The sequence below is a fragment of the Lytechinus variegatus genome, chromosome 9 (genome assembly GCF_018143015.1).
Source record: "Lytechinus variegatus isolate NC3 chromosome 9, Lvar_3.0, whole genome shotgun sequence".
Taxonomy (NCBI): domain Eukaryota; kingdom Metazoa; phylum Echinodermata; class Echinoidea; order Temnopleuroida; family Toxopneustidae; genus Lytechinus; species Lytechinus variegatus.
In genome coordinates this window covers 4,700,579-4,717,237 of record NC_054748.1, presented here as the reverse complement: position 1 = coordinate 4,717,237, position 16,659 = coordinate 4,700,579, and the positions used below count along the sequence as shown (strand labels likewise).

The following is a 16,659-nucleotide window of genomic DNA, read 5'->3' as shown; positions in this document are numbered from 1 at the left end:
TTTAGAATTAGCGAGAAATTATGTTCTGAGGGCTATGGTGTCAATGCACGGAGTGGAGAGTAGTTGATGTGTACTCATCAGGCACAAACCCTGATCGAAACTTTGATGAACTAGTGTGTCTCCACGCAAAGACTAACACATACAAAACTTGCTGTTTCAATTCCGAGGGCCTACAGTACACAGGGCTTGAGTACGCTGCAATTCAGACCCTTTACTCGAGTGAAGGGTTTGCACAGCAGACTAGTTGCTGTGTGACATCACAAATCTTGGTCCCATTGCATTTTGGAAGACATGCATAGCATTACTGATTGCGACATGCAAAGCTTTTTTTTAAATCCTGCCTCATTGTGTTTGTCCAGTTGTACTCAAACTTTCATGGATTAGTGCTACTTAGATTCTTCTGCTTTGATACAAGCCAGCCTATACCATAATAATAACAATAATAATCCGCTTTTATTTAGCGCTTAATACATGGGAACGACGTGTCTAAGCGCTGTACAGATACATTATTACCCCGGTCATCGGATTCAATCAGTCATTCCCGCACACAATGTGTGCACACCTCCACTCCCTGGGGAGTTTTCCAGTCAGTCGCCTGAGAGGCGCACACAGTACTGGACAAGCTACAATGACTTTCCCATCCTACCGGGTACCCATTTAGCACCTGGGTCGAGAGTGGCAAAGTGTGAAATAACGCCTTGCCAAAGGACGCCAGACCGCGGTGGGATTCGAACACACGACCCTCTGTTTACAAGGCGAGAGTCAGAACCACTACACCACGGCTCCTCCAAAGATGTCGTTCTCCTTTTTTTAACATGTTTTTACATGTCAAAGAAATGGAACAATGTTGGAGTCTCAGATTAAGATAATGATGGAAACATCTTCCTCACTCCTACCTGTATGCTTGACATCGCTTTCATATAATTATGATAATCAAAACGATAGAGTATTGAATAATCAATTGTCCGAACACCACACCGAATTACTGTAAAGGGTTCCAAAATGACATCACAAGCAGCCACGTTGGAGGACATAACATTTGGATCCGATGCATCATACTACGAAACATTTGATATGATGCACAGCTTTTACTGTTTCTCGTGCATAAAACTAACCTTCAGTGAAATGAAATACACAAATTAAAAATGCACAAGTTCAGAGTTCAGAAACAAAATAATTTCATGAAGACAATTGATTGAAAGTTTGGAAAACATGAATAAAACCAAAGAAAGATTGTTAGAATTCACTATAGCATGGAAATCTTATACTGGTTCACCAGCCTCACAACTTTATAAAATTGCATGGACGGAAACAAGAAATTGAGACGAGTATAAAAAAAGAAGAAAAAAAACATATCTGGTTCGTGTTGCTCTTTTTTCTTTTCTTGAGACAGAAATGACGTCAAATTTAGGTCGCAGTCAACTATGAAAATACCCAGGCGCCTATCCTGATAAGTCACATATTTTCTTTTCTATGGCATTCCTGTTCACTTAACCAAACCCTCACTTAAATATTTCTATTCTCATCCTAATCAACACACATACATGCATATATATATACACATTTTTGGGGCTGTCTTTTCCCCTTTTTTGTGTTAGTTAAAATAGGTGTCCGATATTGACCGTATCCTATACTGGGGTGACGAGAAATAGTTTGAATCATGTTCATTTTAACATATAGAATAATAATATTGAACGTTGTGGACCCCGTTATGGTCTCAGAGGACTACCTTATAAAATTTTTTACTCTGTAAAAAGAGTCGACATTGAATTTATCTTCACATTGTTAAAGTTGAGAATATTAACACGCACAGTGTGTACAATGAACACACTGTGAATGCACTATGAATACCAATGGCGTAATGAGAAAAAAAGAGGCTAGAGATGGCGTATCGGGCAACATTCATTTAAAAGTTTTGAGAAAGCGATGCGATGTAGCAAACATTTCGACATTTTTACTACAAATATCCCACTTTGTGAAAGACTTTGACATAATATTGAGACAATGAAATTATGTTTAATCCTTCTCTTTATTTCTCTATTTTTTCGCTCTTTTTTCACTAGTCGTGATTTTTTTATTGTATCATATTTTTCATTACTTATTTATTTATTTTTGGTAATTATTATTATGATAATTATTATTATCATTTTTTTTTTTGGGGGGGGCAGAAGAAGCCTCCAAGCCCCACCCCATCTCTATTCGCCATTGGTAAATGCACCATTTACACCGCGTAAGCACGACGTACAACACTTTCAACCAATGAAATCGTCATTGTAAGAAAACTTTAAACACACTGACCCGTATTATGAAGTAAGGTTTAACTTAGACCACGGTCTAATTCTGTGCTAAAATTATGGGAAGCCAAAAGTGTCAAAAAGTTAATTAGGTTGTATGTTTCTTATGTTTACTGTGCTCTTTCCTGATTCATCGATGGTTAAGACAATAATCTCTTCATACATCCAAGACAATCATGAATGATTTGAGAGCCAAATGAGCTGAAATAATTATGATGTCTCTACTATTAGGGATATATGTAGCATTTGGCTATCCATACCTAAACCATGAATTTAAACATGAGTTTAAGTTAAACCAGACTTCAGAATACGGGCCACTGGCCATATAATCTGACGCCTGGTTAAACTTAGACCACGGTCTTACTCAGTGCTAAAATTATGGGGAGCCTAAATTTCAAAATCTTTTTATATTGTGTATTTCTTATGTTCACTATGCGTTTTCCTCTTGCTTTCATAATGAGGAAAAATGTTTCAGTTATCATTCCCAGAAAATTATAAACAATGTAGGTGTTGCATGAGTTACTAGATCGGATGGTACTGTTAGGAATTTGTGCTCTGACTGGCTTTTTATATTTAAACCACATCTTTAAACCAGGGTTTAACGGAAACCAAAACCCAAGAAGAGAAGCAATCTTATTGGAAAGAGTAAAATGAGAGGAACAATTTAAAAAAAGTTTCATCAAAATCGGTTATGAATAAGCAGGTCATGCTGGACGATTCGAAAGTCTTGTTGTACTTACTATGTGGATCCTCAAATTGGCAAAAGTGCTTCAAAATGGCTTATTTTGTGGACAACTCTCCATTTGTTTTGTAACATATTTTCAGATTTTCTCCTTTATATTACATATTTCACATTATCTCCTCCTGACCTTGACATATATGGTGCGGATTATATTTTCCCATGACATATGTTGTGCTCAGAAGAAGGCAAGATGCAATTTGAAAGATAATGAGGAAAATTTGAAAATTTGTGTACAAAACAAATAAAGAGTTGTCCACAAAATCAGCCATTTTCAAGCACGTTTGCCAATTTGAGGATGCCCATGGAAAGTAAAACAAGAAGTTTTAAACTCCCATAACTTGCTTATTTTATAACCGATTTTGATGAAACTTTGTTTTAATTTGTTCCTCTCATTTTACTCTTTCCAATAAGATTACTGCTCTTCTTGGGTTTTGGTTTCCTTTATTTTAAACCAGAGTTCAGAATACGGGCCACTGTCATTAGACTGGAAACGCGCTGTGGGACACTACAGTCTTTCAAGAAGGGGGCATTACCATCATCATAAGAAATGAACTTACTCGGAACCGTAATCTAATTATTTAAACCACACTTAATAAACAAGTAAATATATCACTTTAGCGATAAAATTAATGATTTTTTTTATTTATAGATGAGTGAGCACGCATTATGAGCGAATATCAAGGAAACCATTTCGTTAAGTCTAAAGCCTACTTGATAAATGAAACCAAAGATTAAAAGACATGAAAATATTTTTTTTAATAAATGTATAAATATATAAATAAGAAAAAGTAATCAATAAGAAAAGTATATGAATAAATGTCATCTGTATAGATGCGAAAAATATAGAATGGACATGCACGGTAGAACCTCTTCATTCGACGTGTTTTTGAAAAAAAACCACATTACATTCGTATCTCACTACCACTCAACAGCAATCGCCAATTTTTTGCTGAGAGATCCGTTGACAGGTGCAATTAAACGTATGTTCTTTTGGGAAAATTATTATGAAATATCAAGTACTTCATCGATAACTTTCGGTTTCTATATACCTTTTTTAAGATAAACGCTTGCGACTATCAATTGGGAATTTCCATGTCGGAGGGGGGGGGGGTAAGGGTATAACTTTACCCACACAAATTTTACTAAAACTTTTGTGGAATACCAATTCATATGAGTTTGATTTGGCATGTATTGAAATGTCAAGGTGAAATTAAAATTTTGTACTAAAATAGCACATCCTAATAATTTAACTGTGAATGAAATGGGTTTTTTGTGTGTGGCTTTAGTACGAAAAATAAACCCTCTAAAAATAGTACGCCTAGCCGCTTGGAGGACTTTTGTAATAATAAATGGGAGCAAATATTCTCTTGTGCGACACATTATGTGTGCGACGGAACGTTAAAATCTTCTTTCCTTTTTCTGTATTGATTGCCCCCAAACTCGCTGAAAATACACACGCACAAGCTTTGCGTGTTTACAAAATGCAGGCTGAATAAACCACAGAGTGGGTTTTTTATTTTGCGCCTCTTGCCAGCGAAACAATTTGACTTTCGGGAGAAAAATACAGCTTAACTTAGAGCTGTCATGTATATGCCATCCCGTAAAGCAGCCTTCGGGAGTGATGTACTTTTGGGTTAAAATAGATATGTGTCTGATTTTTCCCCTTCTTTCTCAAGTGATTGTTTGATATAGCTCTCGATCTTCTTACCTCTAAATATATTGTGAGGGCAAATTCCAATCGAAGCCTAAATTTCTCTTTCCTTCAGCCAATGGCATGTTATTTCATAATACATGTCACCCTCACTGGTTCATTGGGTATTTGATAGAGAGTGAAATGGATGGAGAGAGAGAGAGAAGGGTAGATGGAAGGAGCTTTAGTTCATTTACGGAGGAAGGGGGTTATGTCTTGGAGCATTAGCCCGGAAAATGTTCCTCGTGACCCCCTTTCCAAAAAAAAAGAAAGAACTTGAAGAGAAAGGGATAAAATGTTATATAATTTTTCATACATTATTTCAAACTAGTGGGAACTTTTATTTTAAGTCGAAAAGTCTGCTCGTTCTCTTTGCTCTCTCGCTTTTTTGCTATTTTGTTTGAAATGTTGCCCCATACGATATCTTGACCCACTCAAAGCTTTCTACTTTTGTTTATTCTAACACTGGGAGAAGGAAGAAATGTAAGACTAGTGCGGAGAAAATGAGGCCGGCAACTTTTAATGCAGTAAGTCAACGCAATTCTTTATTTCATTTCCATTCAAAACATAATACAAAGTAATATAAAGTAATACAAATCAAAAACAATTTAGCAAACGAGCATTCTAACTTCGGAAAACAAACAAAAGAACAGTTAAATATTGAGCACAAATGGAAATGAGGGGGATCCACAAAAAGCAAAGAAAATTAATAATACTAAAGACAATGATTTAAAAAATGATAATGATTATATCTGTCCTAATAATGATAGTAAAATAAGTATGATTAGAATGGATGTAATGCTATATCTCGACGTAAAACGAAATATTTTTTTCGAAGATTCTGTTATTCAATTTCTTACCTTTTGATGAAGTGTATTTATTGATACTTGTCTGTATGATCTTATGTTTTGATTCTGAGTAATTGAACATTTTGTTATATTATGTAACTTTGAACGAAATTTTATGCTATGTTTATTTCGCATGAAAACACTACAGTGGAATCACATGGATGGGGTATGGGTTAGGGCGGTCCGCGGACTATAGTTATTTGGTTAACTTTGCCCAATGACTGGCAGCTTATCCAGTTGAATCCAGTCTTTTATTATATTTGTGTTACTGTATTATTGTAACAATTATTTTTTTCATCGTATTTGACTTGTTTTATATTCTGCCAAATAAAATAACAAAAATAATAAAATAAAAAATAGAAGATTTTGACATTATCAAAATAGAGACAGAAAAGAAGCAAATATAAAAGGAAGTATTCCTTTGCATCGTTGTTTAGGAGAAGTACTGGAAAATATGAATTAATAATCTTTTATTTCTGGTCAGGGGGAGTTCAACAGACTATAGAGTATCAACAACAAGATAGAAATCAGAGTAGTAAATGGCAAATAATTAATTTCAAGACCGGATATTAAAACTACCGAGTATCGGTCTCTTGGTGGACTTTGAACCTCTTTTGCATCCCCTATTGATGACCCAATCTCCTTAATTTCAGGACCAACATGATTATTTGATCGAATTTTCAATGTCAAAACTTTACAATCAACAGGCACTTGAAAATGCATGAACGGTCAATAGTTGGAAATAAAGAAAAAAAGGTATGATTATTTACTAAAACATGACTGCATAATATAGGTTTCTGGTCAATATTTTGGTTTCATTTTTCCACGGAGAAATGTATTGTCCCCATCCATAGGAAAGTAATGCATACTACAAGGAGCTAAGCCTGAGCACAGTATTTTTATAGCGTTTTTTTTTCTTTACATAGTGTGCTATGTGGAGAGGAGATAAATGGTGTTAAAATGTCCATTTGTGTATGTGTGAAGATGATGTTATACTGTGGACATCTCTCCAGGCTAAGTATCCACAGTGTGATCACCTTGTGAACGATGTCAATATATGGTTTACATTATCAAAATGCTAAACAAATAAATTGTGTGAAGAAGATACCATACTGTGGACATCCCTACAGTGGAGATAAGGTTCACATTGTGCTCACATAGCATGCACTATGGACTATGTGGGATGTTATTTACGCTCTTTAAATTATGTAACGATGGTATCATACTGTGGACACCACTGCAGTCTAAGTGGTCCCAGTTTGTTCATCAAAATGTGGTTACACTGTAAAAATGCTCAAGATAAACTGTGTAAGAATAATATCATACCGAGGACACCTGTAAAGTATAAGGGTCCACAGTCCATTCACATAGCGGATTATTAGCGGAGAACTGATTCACAATGTTAAAGAGAAATTCCAGTAGTTGCATTAAACACTGATTTCATGAGAAAGTCTGTAAAACAAGGCATAATTGTCAGTATATCATCGAGGATCTAGATCTGGTACAGTTAAACTGAACTTTGTGAAATTTTGAAATCTACGCTGAAAAACGTTCACACCGAAGATCCCCAACACAGATAAGCGCACGTGGGACAATGTATAATTATTGCTTAGAGTGTCGGGCCCGACGCCCTACCCGAATCCTGTGCTTATTTGCTGATTTCTCAGCAATTACATGTACACAATTTCTTCCAGAATCATTTGGCACATGCATTTTATTTATACAAACAGACACTTTGGTGGTCATTTCATTGATTCTGTACGAACTCATTTTGATATCGTTACCAAAACTAGCATTTACCTTTAAATGGTCAAATTTAAGCTATGCGACGATGATATCGTACTGTGGACGCTTCTACACGTTGAGTAACCCCATTGTACAGAAATAACACATTTGACAATATGAAAGTGCGATAATGTTATTTATCAAAGTTAACTGTGTAAACATGATGGCCAGGGGCCCGTTGCAGAAAGAGTTGCAATCAATCGCAACTCTAAAAATCATGCGCAATTTGATTTTCGACCAATCAACAACGCGCATTTGGGACTTGCGCATGATTTTTAGAGTTGCGATTGATTGCAACTCCTTCTGCAACGGGCCCCAGATCTGCCGACTGAGTATTCACAGTGTGACCACAGGTCGGACGATACCTGACCTGCCACCCCAGAACCAACAATATGTCGACCAAAATGAACATTTTTATTGAGTTTGGAAATTCATTTCCTAAGCTTTTTTTCAATTCAATTTTTTTTCAATTCAATTCAATTTTATTTATTTCACTTCCATCAAACAAAAACAAATTGTATACCATATATATAAAAATAAGTATTTGTATCCATTGCAAAGAAACAAAAATAATAATACATATGTTGTGAAAAAAAACTTACACGATTTGGGCAACACATTGGAGGTTTTAAATAAGTATACTATTTTTCAATAGAAATTAAATTAAGATGGAAATGGAGGGACCCACTAAAAAGCAATGCTTGTACAATGTGGGCCCCTCAAAAATACATAACAAAACCATTAACAGAGTACAAATGCAGACATATGTAATCAAATGAGAAAAAAGAATAAATGAGAAATAATACTTACAAAATATAAAATACGAAGATATCAAAAAAATATAGTTTGTATAGGACAAAACAAACCGTCCTAAAATATATCCAAAAATATATCCACCCTTCCCACCCCCCCCCCCAAAAAAAAAAAAAGAGAAAGGGAGAATGCCCTGAGAAGAAGGATGGGTGCTGCTAAACGTAGATAGAACACATGCCATCGTGGACTCAAGCAAACTGGATTCAATGTGTATAAGGAGAAAAATATATAGAATGACATGGAAAGAATAAAATGCGCGAAAAATGTGATTGATGCCGTAAAAAATAAGCGGTAGGAAGGCGGATAAGCGGACAGGAAAGAGAAAAAAGATGAGAGGATAGACACAAATAATATATGAGGTTAAAAACCGAGCACAATTGGGAAGGACTTGTGTCAGATTTTTTTTCAATAAAAAAAGGGATGATTTATGTTTTAATTATAGTCTTTATAGTAAAAATGATGACTAGCCTCTTGACAGAGATGATGAATAAGATTTAATTTGAGGATACATTATAAGATTTTAATAGAGTTAATTTGAATTTAGTCTTAAAAGAGTTCAAAGATTTTGCAGTTTTTATATCATTATGAAGTGAGTTCCATAACTTCGGTCCCTCATATATAAATGTGTTCTGAGCCAGCAAAGTTCTTAGAAGTGGTAAATGGAATTCACCCAATCGCCTTGTTGGATAGTTATGAATGGATTGATTTTTTGGAAACATTGAATGAAATACATTTGGGATGTTGTTATTGTTATAATTGTACATAAACTGACCGAGATTGAACAAATACAAGTCTTTAATTTTCAATATTTTATGTTCCAAAAATAATGGGTCAGTATGAGACAAATATGCTTTGTGACATATGACACGAAGAGACTTCTTTTGTAATAGGAGTAATTTGTCTAAGAGTGTTTGATGTGTGTTGCCCCACGCTAAAATTCCATAATTTAAATAAGGTAATATAAGGGATGAATATAATGTAAGCAGGGACGATAATGGCAAACAAAATTTAAGCTTGTTAATTATACCAATGTTGCGTGAAATAGTTTTACATATGTTATCTATGTGGAATTTCCATGAGAGCTTATTATCGACTGTTATTCCAAGAAACTTAATATGGGATACATTTTCCAAGGGAGTTCCATCCAAAATAATATCAACAGGAAGTGTATTAATAGAGTTGCTAAACAACATATATTTTGTTTTTTGTAAATTTATTGACAATTTATTTGCTCTTATCCATTGGGTGACTTTTTTAGTTCAGAGTTGATTGTATTAGCAAGGTGAAGAGGATTTTTATGTGAAAAAAATAAGTTAGAGTCGTCCGCAAAGAGAATGAAAGAAAGAACATCTGATGATCTACAAAAATCATTAATATAAACTATAAACAAAATCGGGCCTAAAAGACTACCCTGTGGAACTCCACAATTATTTTTTTCATTTGAGAATTGCATCCGTTTAAAAAGACCTATTGCTTCCTATTCAATAGGTAGCTCCTGAACCACTCCAAGGCCTTCCCACGCACTCCATAATGATGTAATTTGTTTAGTAAAATATCATGATTAATGGTGTCGAAGGCCTTGGAGAAGTCCAGGAACAAACCAATTAAATGAGAAGATTTATCGATTGAATGTGCCGCTTTTCAATGAAACTCAATAATGCATGTGTAGTGCTATGCTTTTTCCTAAATCCAAATTGGGAATTTGAAAGTATATTATTTGATTTGAGAAAATTAATAGTTCTTTTATAAATAATCTTTTCTAGTATTTTCGACAATGTAGATAACAAAGAAATTGGGCGGTAATTATTAACATCTAATTTGTCACCCTTTTTAAACAAAGGAATGACTTTTGCTATTTTCATGCTCTCGGGAACAATGCCGTTAAGAAGTGACAGATTGAATATATGAGTTAGGGGATCCGCAATTGACGATATTACCCCCTTAAGAAGAAAATTATTGATGTCATCATGTCCTGTACTTTTTTTAGAACTGAAATCAGAAACAATATTAATTATCTCCTGATTATAAGTTGGAGCGAGAAACATTGAATTAGAATTTGGTGGTCCTAAAAATTCAGAAAAGTGTTTTGCTGCGGGAGGAATATTACTTGCAAGATTTTCCCCAATTGAAGAAAAGTGATTATTCAGGATATTACAAATTTGGCGAGAATCTTCAAAAATGACATCGCCAGATCTAATTTTTGTAATATTGGATTTATTATTTGATATATTCATTGCTTGTTTTAAAATTTTCCATGTATTTTGCATATCACGCTTGTAAAGTTGTAACTGATTAGTAAAATATCTTTTCTTTTCTAAACGTAAAATCTTTGTCAGTGTATTTTTATAACAAGTATATTTAAGTTTGGATTGCTCAGACCGTTTCATTTTGTATTTATAATATAAGTTATTTTTTCTATTTATCGAACGCAAGAGCGATTTAGAAATCCATGGAAGCTTCGGTGATTTTTTGTAGTTCGATGGCTTATCTCTAAGTTTCGGAATATAAGTCTCAAAGTGTAGATTAAAAATATTCATAAAATTTTCAAAGGACAAGTTAACGTCATTACTATCAAAAACACAAGACCAATCAGCATCGTCAAAACTAGCACCCAGACGAGCCATATTTTCGTGTGTTATTCTTCGTTTTAGTGGACGGCTATTGTTATTGAATCTGTCTTTTAAAGAGAAATTAGTCGAAACAGGGAAGTGATCTGTGATATCAGAGAGTAATATGAAGGAATCGGGTGGGGGAAGAACATTACAGAAAATATTATCAATAAGAGAAGCGGATTCATTGACTATGCGTGTTGGTTTAGATATTAAAGGTAAGTAAGAAGTGGATAGAAATATTTCCAAAAAATCTTGTGTAACATTATTTTGTTTTAATAAATCAATATTAAAATCGCCCATTATAAAGCAATTTTTACTATCAAAAATTGGATTTTTAACCAAGTCAGAGAGATGATCTAGAAATGATTTGATGTTCGAACTCGGAGGCCTGTATATAACACCTATGATAATGTTTTTGCTGTTGGGGATAGTAATTTCAATAAAAAGAGATTCAATTGTATCAGTCATGCTGTTAAGCTCGTCTCGAACTACATAGTCATATGATTGTGAAACATGTGAAGCTTTAAAATGATATATAATTTGTTAAAATTTAACAACAAGTACTTGATTGAATGGAGAGGAAATTCTCAGCATGAGCTTAAAAAATAATGAAAAAACAAGGTTTGAAGATTGGAATTCACTCTAGCATGAGATGCTGTGCATGCTGTGTAATCTCAGTGAAACTTTCAAACAGTCCGAAAAGGTAGTGTCCAAGAAACTTTTGCAACTTTTCTTTTCTTCAACTTCACTGCTTCAAATTTTCACAGTATGAAGAAGAAGTAAGTTTTTGTTTCCGATAAGCTACTTTTTGTTGGGGGGGTGGGGTAGACTAAATTAATATTTTGGTAATTGACAGAGAACCTTACCGGGCGACTTATTGGTGGTTTGGCAAGGTAGGTCACATATGAAAATGTTAATTTGCTGTGAAAAAAATGTGTGTAAAGAAGACATCATGCTGTGGACATCCCGACAGTGCAGTTTGATTCACAACGTATACTTACATAGTGGACTATGTTGGGATGTGATTTGCACTGTTAAAATGGTCAAATTCATTTTTTTTAACAATGGTAATGAATGCGGAAACTGCTACAGTCCGATTGATCACAATGTATTCATCAAAATGTGGTTTACCATGTAAAAATGTAAAAACAGGGTAAATGATTTCATAAATTGGTCACCTGTACAGTATAAGTCTCCACAGTGCATTCACATAGTTCATCATATTCAAGCATGCAGAGATGTGATTCACAGTGTTAAAATGTTAAACTTAAACTGCGTGAAGATGATTATACTGTTGGCACCTCTACAGTCTAAGTGTTTACAGTGTGTTCATCAAAATGTGATTTACACTCTAAAAGTGCTCAAAATAAAAAGTGTAAGAACCATATCATACCGAGAACACCTGTACAGTATGAGTGTCCACAGTACACTCACGTGTGAATCGCAATGCCAAAATGTTAAACGTAAACTGTGTGAATATGCTATACTGTGGTCACCTCTACAGTCTAATTGGTCACAGTGTGTTCATCAAATCTAAAGATGCTCAAAATAAACTGTATAAGAACTATATCATACTGAGGACACCTGTACAGTATGAGTGCCATGGCTGGGATTCGAACCCACGACCCCCTGTTTCAAAGTCACAAGACTAATCCACTGGGCCACAACGCTCAACAGTGTTCACAGTGTTTTTCACATAGTGGACAATTTGACAATGTTATTCATACTCTTAATATGTTCAGAAAAAAAAACTGCGAAGATTGGCATATTATTGATACATGAGCGGTGTGATTGTTCACAGTATATTCACATAAGAGGCAATGTAAACGCATGATTTATACATTAAAATTGTCAAATTTAACAGTGTAAAGTTGATTTGAAAATTTAATGCATGTTTCACTGTGAACATCAACTTAGGTTTATGAAACGCTGCGTTCCTAATAAGACGCCCGCAAAACACACATCAAAAAGGATCTTGCTCAGCATACTTATGGTGTTCATTTTTTTCATACCTTGCTCAACCCTCTCCTCTACTACAAAAAGACTTTGCACGAACGGTTTCATCTATGTAAATTAATTAATATGCGTGTTAAAATATTTCTAAGCGTCATATCGAAAGTATAATGGCTGCCGTGTGTTTTCCACTCGTTACAGGTGAGTCATTAGGCATTGTGACGTATATCGGAAGGACGATGTCTGCCCCATGCAGTAGCTGTGTACGCTGATCAATGATTAATACTGGAGTAGAAAAGATGAGTGGAAAGTGCTACATCCAACGACGCACACACAACGAGCTAAACACACGCACCTCCATAGCCACAAACACACCCACACTCTAAACCGCCAGATACACAGCGAGTCAACGGTTATCTGGGTTTTGTATGCATGCATTGATTTCGTATATCAAACTATTCTTTCGCCTTTTAGACAAAATATTTAGTCATATTGCTTTCATGGCGTCTGTCATAAAGCTGTTATTACCCTTATTATCATTATGGTTATTTTACTATTGTCTTATTTCAATAAAATTCAATTCGCTAAAACGATTTAAGAACAAGACTTTCAACCTCAAAGAGCATTTTCACTTTTTTACTAAAAGGTATTTCACTTTCACATTTTCCTTTGTGATTAATATTTATATATTTTTAAATACTCCGTCTCAATCCAGGAGCGACGAATGTGTTCTAATGAACGTTTAAGGCAAATAGATACTCAATGTCAATTAATTGTGATGCTATCACTATGTCCTATTAAAGGTTTAAGGATCGCTAGATACACTTTTTTTTAATTCACGGATTGAAGGCAAGCGGGGCTACATACCCCCGTTTGAAAATTACTTTAAATTCTGAGAGTTGTCGAGGGGAGAGGATGACTTCTGTGTTAAGTCACATCCTCATTCGTTTCAATGATTTTTTTTCAAAAGTGTCCTCCTTTGAATATCAGCAGTATATTCAAGCTTATCCTTTGGTTTTCTAAACATCCAATAATTACAGGAACATTCATTTTAAAGGTCATGAATTTGTGACATCACAACTTTTGCAGTTGCCCTCCGATTGTTTATCGAATTGGCAAAAAATGGACAATCCACCCCGGTGAGCTTCAATTTAGATCACGGTTGATTGTAACAATAATGTAATGTTTGTTTTATATGTATTATTATATTTTTTTCTTTACCATTCCTCTTATTTATATATTTTTCCTTATTTTTCCACTATATAAAGGGAATACAGATGGCCATTAACGAGATCCTCCTTTGGTAAATAGAAATACATCGTAACAATGAATGATCTTTAAAAAAAACACTTTAGTAAACTTGATATTCGACCATTGTTTGCATAGCTTTTTGAAATGATTGTGATTGAGAAAATAATATGTCTAACTAGGTACAGCCCCAATGGTCATTTTAATTGCACTTACTGCACTTAATGGGTTAGAATTAAAACGGCAAAAATTACAAATTTTACGGGATCCGTTTGTTTCATTTCTACAATTTTTAACACGCAAAGTATACTGTATAACCTTCGATTCTTGGTCGCTTCCCTCTTGTCTCGCACAAGAAAAATGATTTATTTAAGCAGAAATGATTGAGGGAAAGTAATTTTAATGGAAGAGATCTAGCCATAAAATAGAATACATGAGGCGGGTGAATTTATGTAGAAATTCCTTTAGACGGAAAGGGATAAATATATATATGCAAACGGGGTGTATTTGATTAAAAACAGGCTTTTGCATAACATAATGGTTTGTTTAGGGAGGGCAATTTATAAACTTTGTCCTTATCAAAGAATAAATGACATTTATATCTACGCTCAAAAAGAAAATAAAATTTACAATTTTTAATGAAGATTTTTAAGAAGGAGCTCTGTTCCATAATTAGCAAAAAGTATAAATGCAATCCTTCATATATGACTTTGCAATCACCATGTTCTATTCTCTCTGCCTAATTTCATTACAGAAGCTTGCCTCGTACGACAGATGGTCGTCGTCGTCATCACTTTCTTATCGTCGATCAAATCAACGACTTCATTAATCACTTCAACTGCTGAGGATTGTTTCACAATTCATCAGTGAAACTCGCAAAAACAATTCATCGAACAACTTACGAATCATTCGCCTCCTTTTTTTAATGCAATCCATCGAATGCAACGTGATGTTTGAACGAGCAAGACAAGTTATAATACATTAACTATAAAAGAAAGAAAATATATGTGGATTAATATGAAAATATGAACAAGCCCCCCTTTCTTTTGAATCCCTATTTTGCAATTTTCCTTTTGTTAGATTTTCCAATAAGGAAGGCACTGATAGTGGACATATTTTCTTTAAACACCTCTTGTTTTTATCGCAGTAATCTTTCGATGTTGTTGTTTGGGTCCAGACGTTCATCTTTTGATAATAACATGGGATTGCTGCTGGAGAAGTATTTTGAAATTATTATGATGCCCATTTAACTATGTTTATGAGCTCTATATCTATTTGATTGAAAGTATAAAAGTGGTTTATTTCCAATAATAGGACAACGCCGTAAGTTTTCAGCACGCTTTTAAATGTTATTGTTTGTCCATTCCCCATATTATACATATAAATTAATGATTATCTATATACACATATATATTATTTTATTGCCATTATCAGTAAAAAAATAAAAGGGGGTTGAGGCGTGCTTGCCCCTGCAGCTATGTAAATAGCAGCATCTGTAAGAGTAAAATCCCTTTTTTCAGTTCATCTAGACAGTACAGTTATGTGTATTCATATACCACCTTGAATTCTTTGGTTGAGTTTATAAATATGCGTTAAACCTCCAGTCCATTTTTTCAATGGAAATCTTACATGTACAAGCAACGCAGTTCGTACACTGTATGTACATCGCCCCTTTCTCTTGCAACCTGCCATTTTAATAATACCCTAGGAATTTAAAGGAGATCACTGGCTTTGTTTCCATAGCAGCGATGGTGGTAATAATGCTATGATTGTGAGGTAAATGCCTGGTTTTTTTCACATCCTAGGAAATATGTATTTTGAAAAAAGATTAGGGGAGGGATGTTAGGGGAAAATACTACCGCATGAGCAACGCATTTTCTCTTCTTGGTGATGACGTCAGCACTATACGAGTGCCTGGAATCCATTGACTATACACATCCAGATTACCGGTGTCAATTTAACACCAGCATGTAATGTAGATGTTGCCACATCATATAAGTGCTAAAACAAGAACACCTTGAAATCAAACAGGTGAATCGCTTTAACAATGAATGATGTTGTGTAAATACCAAATGTTGTGTAAGTACTAATTCGGTTGATTAATGGTCTATCTGATTGGTGTGATGCATAAGACAATTTTTTCCCAAGTATGAAAGTTTTCCTACTTCGAGTGGGCCAAAATTCTGATTCGTTTTGTTGCAATCCATATCCGGTATAATAGGCTGGTATTACTTTACCAACGAAGTAGCACTAGAGAATTGATCACGGACCTCGAAAGGTTCAAGGAGTGTATTTTTGGATAAACAAGAACTAGGCCTTGTTCAATGCAGTGAATAAGATTAGAGAATTGTTAGTATTGGGGAAAAATGGGTCGATTGTATTTGGTTGATATGGAATCTTTTCAACCACTGTGTAGACGCATTCTGGAACGCAGAAAATCTATTGTCTAAATCTCTTCATGACAAAGAACTCTTTGTCGAGAATCAGCGATTCAAAAGAGCAGTGTTGCCATGGACACTGAACAAACGACACGTGGGAAAGGGTTTGAGGACATAAATATGATACAATTTCTTATTTACCTTTTTATAATAAATGAAAATGATTTTCTAGCGAGATTTATTATAATTAAAATGCAATCAAGAGCACATGGACCGTTTCTACCTGCAGCAAATCT

General features: G+C 34.6%; 1 long non-coding RNA gene across 2 annotated transcripts in view; it reads left to right on the top strand.

Annotated features, from left to right (window-relative positions):
- LOC121421562 overlaps nt 1–14,111 on the top strand; it is a 41,504-nt gene extending 27,393 nt beyond the window's left edge. The window contains exons 3-4 of one of the 2 annotated variants that reach the window (XR_005971000.1): nt 12,939–13,163; nt 14,006–14,111. This is a non-coding gene — a long non-coding RNA (uncharacterized LOC121421562). Of the gene's footprint in view, nt 1–12,938; nt 13,270–14,005 lie in introns of those variants that run through there. The other variant, XR_005970999.1, reaches the window with a different exon arrangement.
- Nucleotides 14,112–16,659: the final 2,548 nt, after the last annotated feature.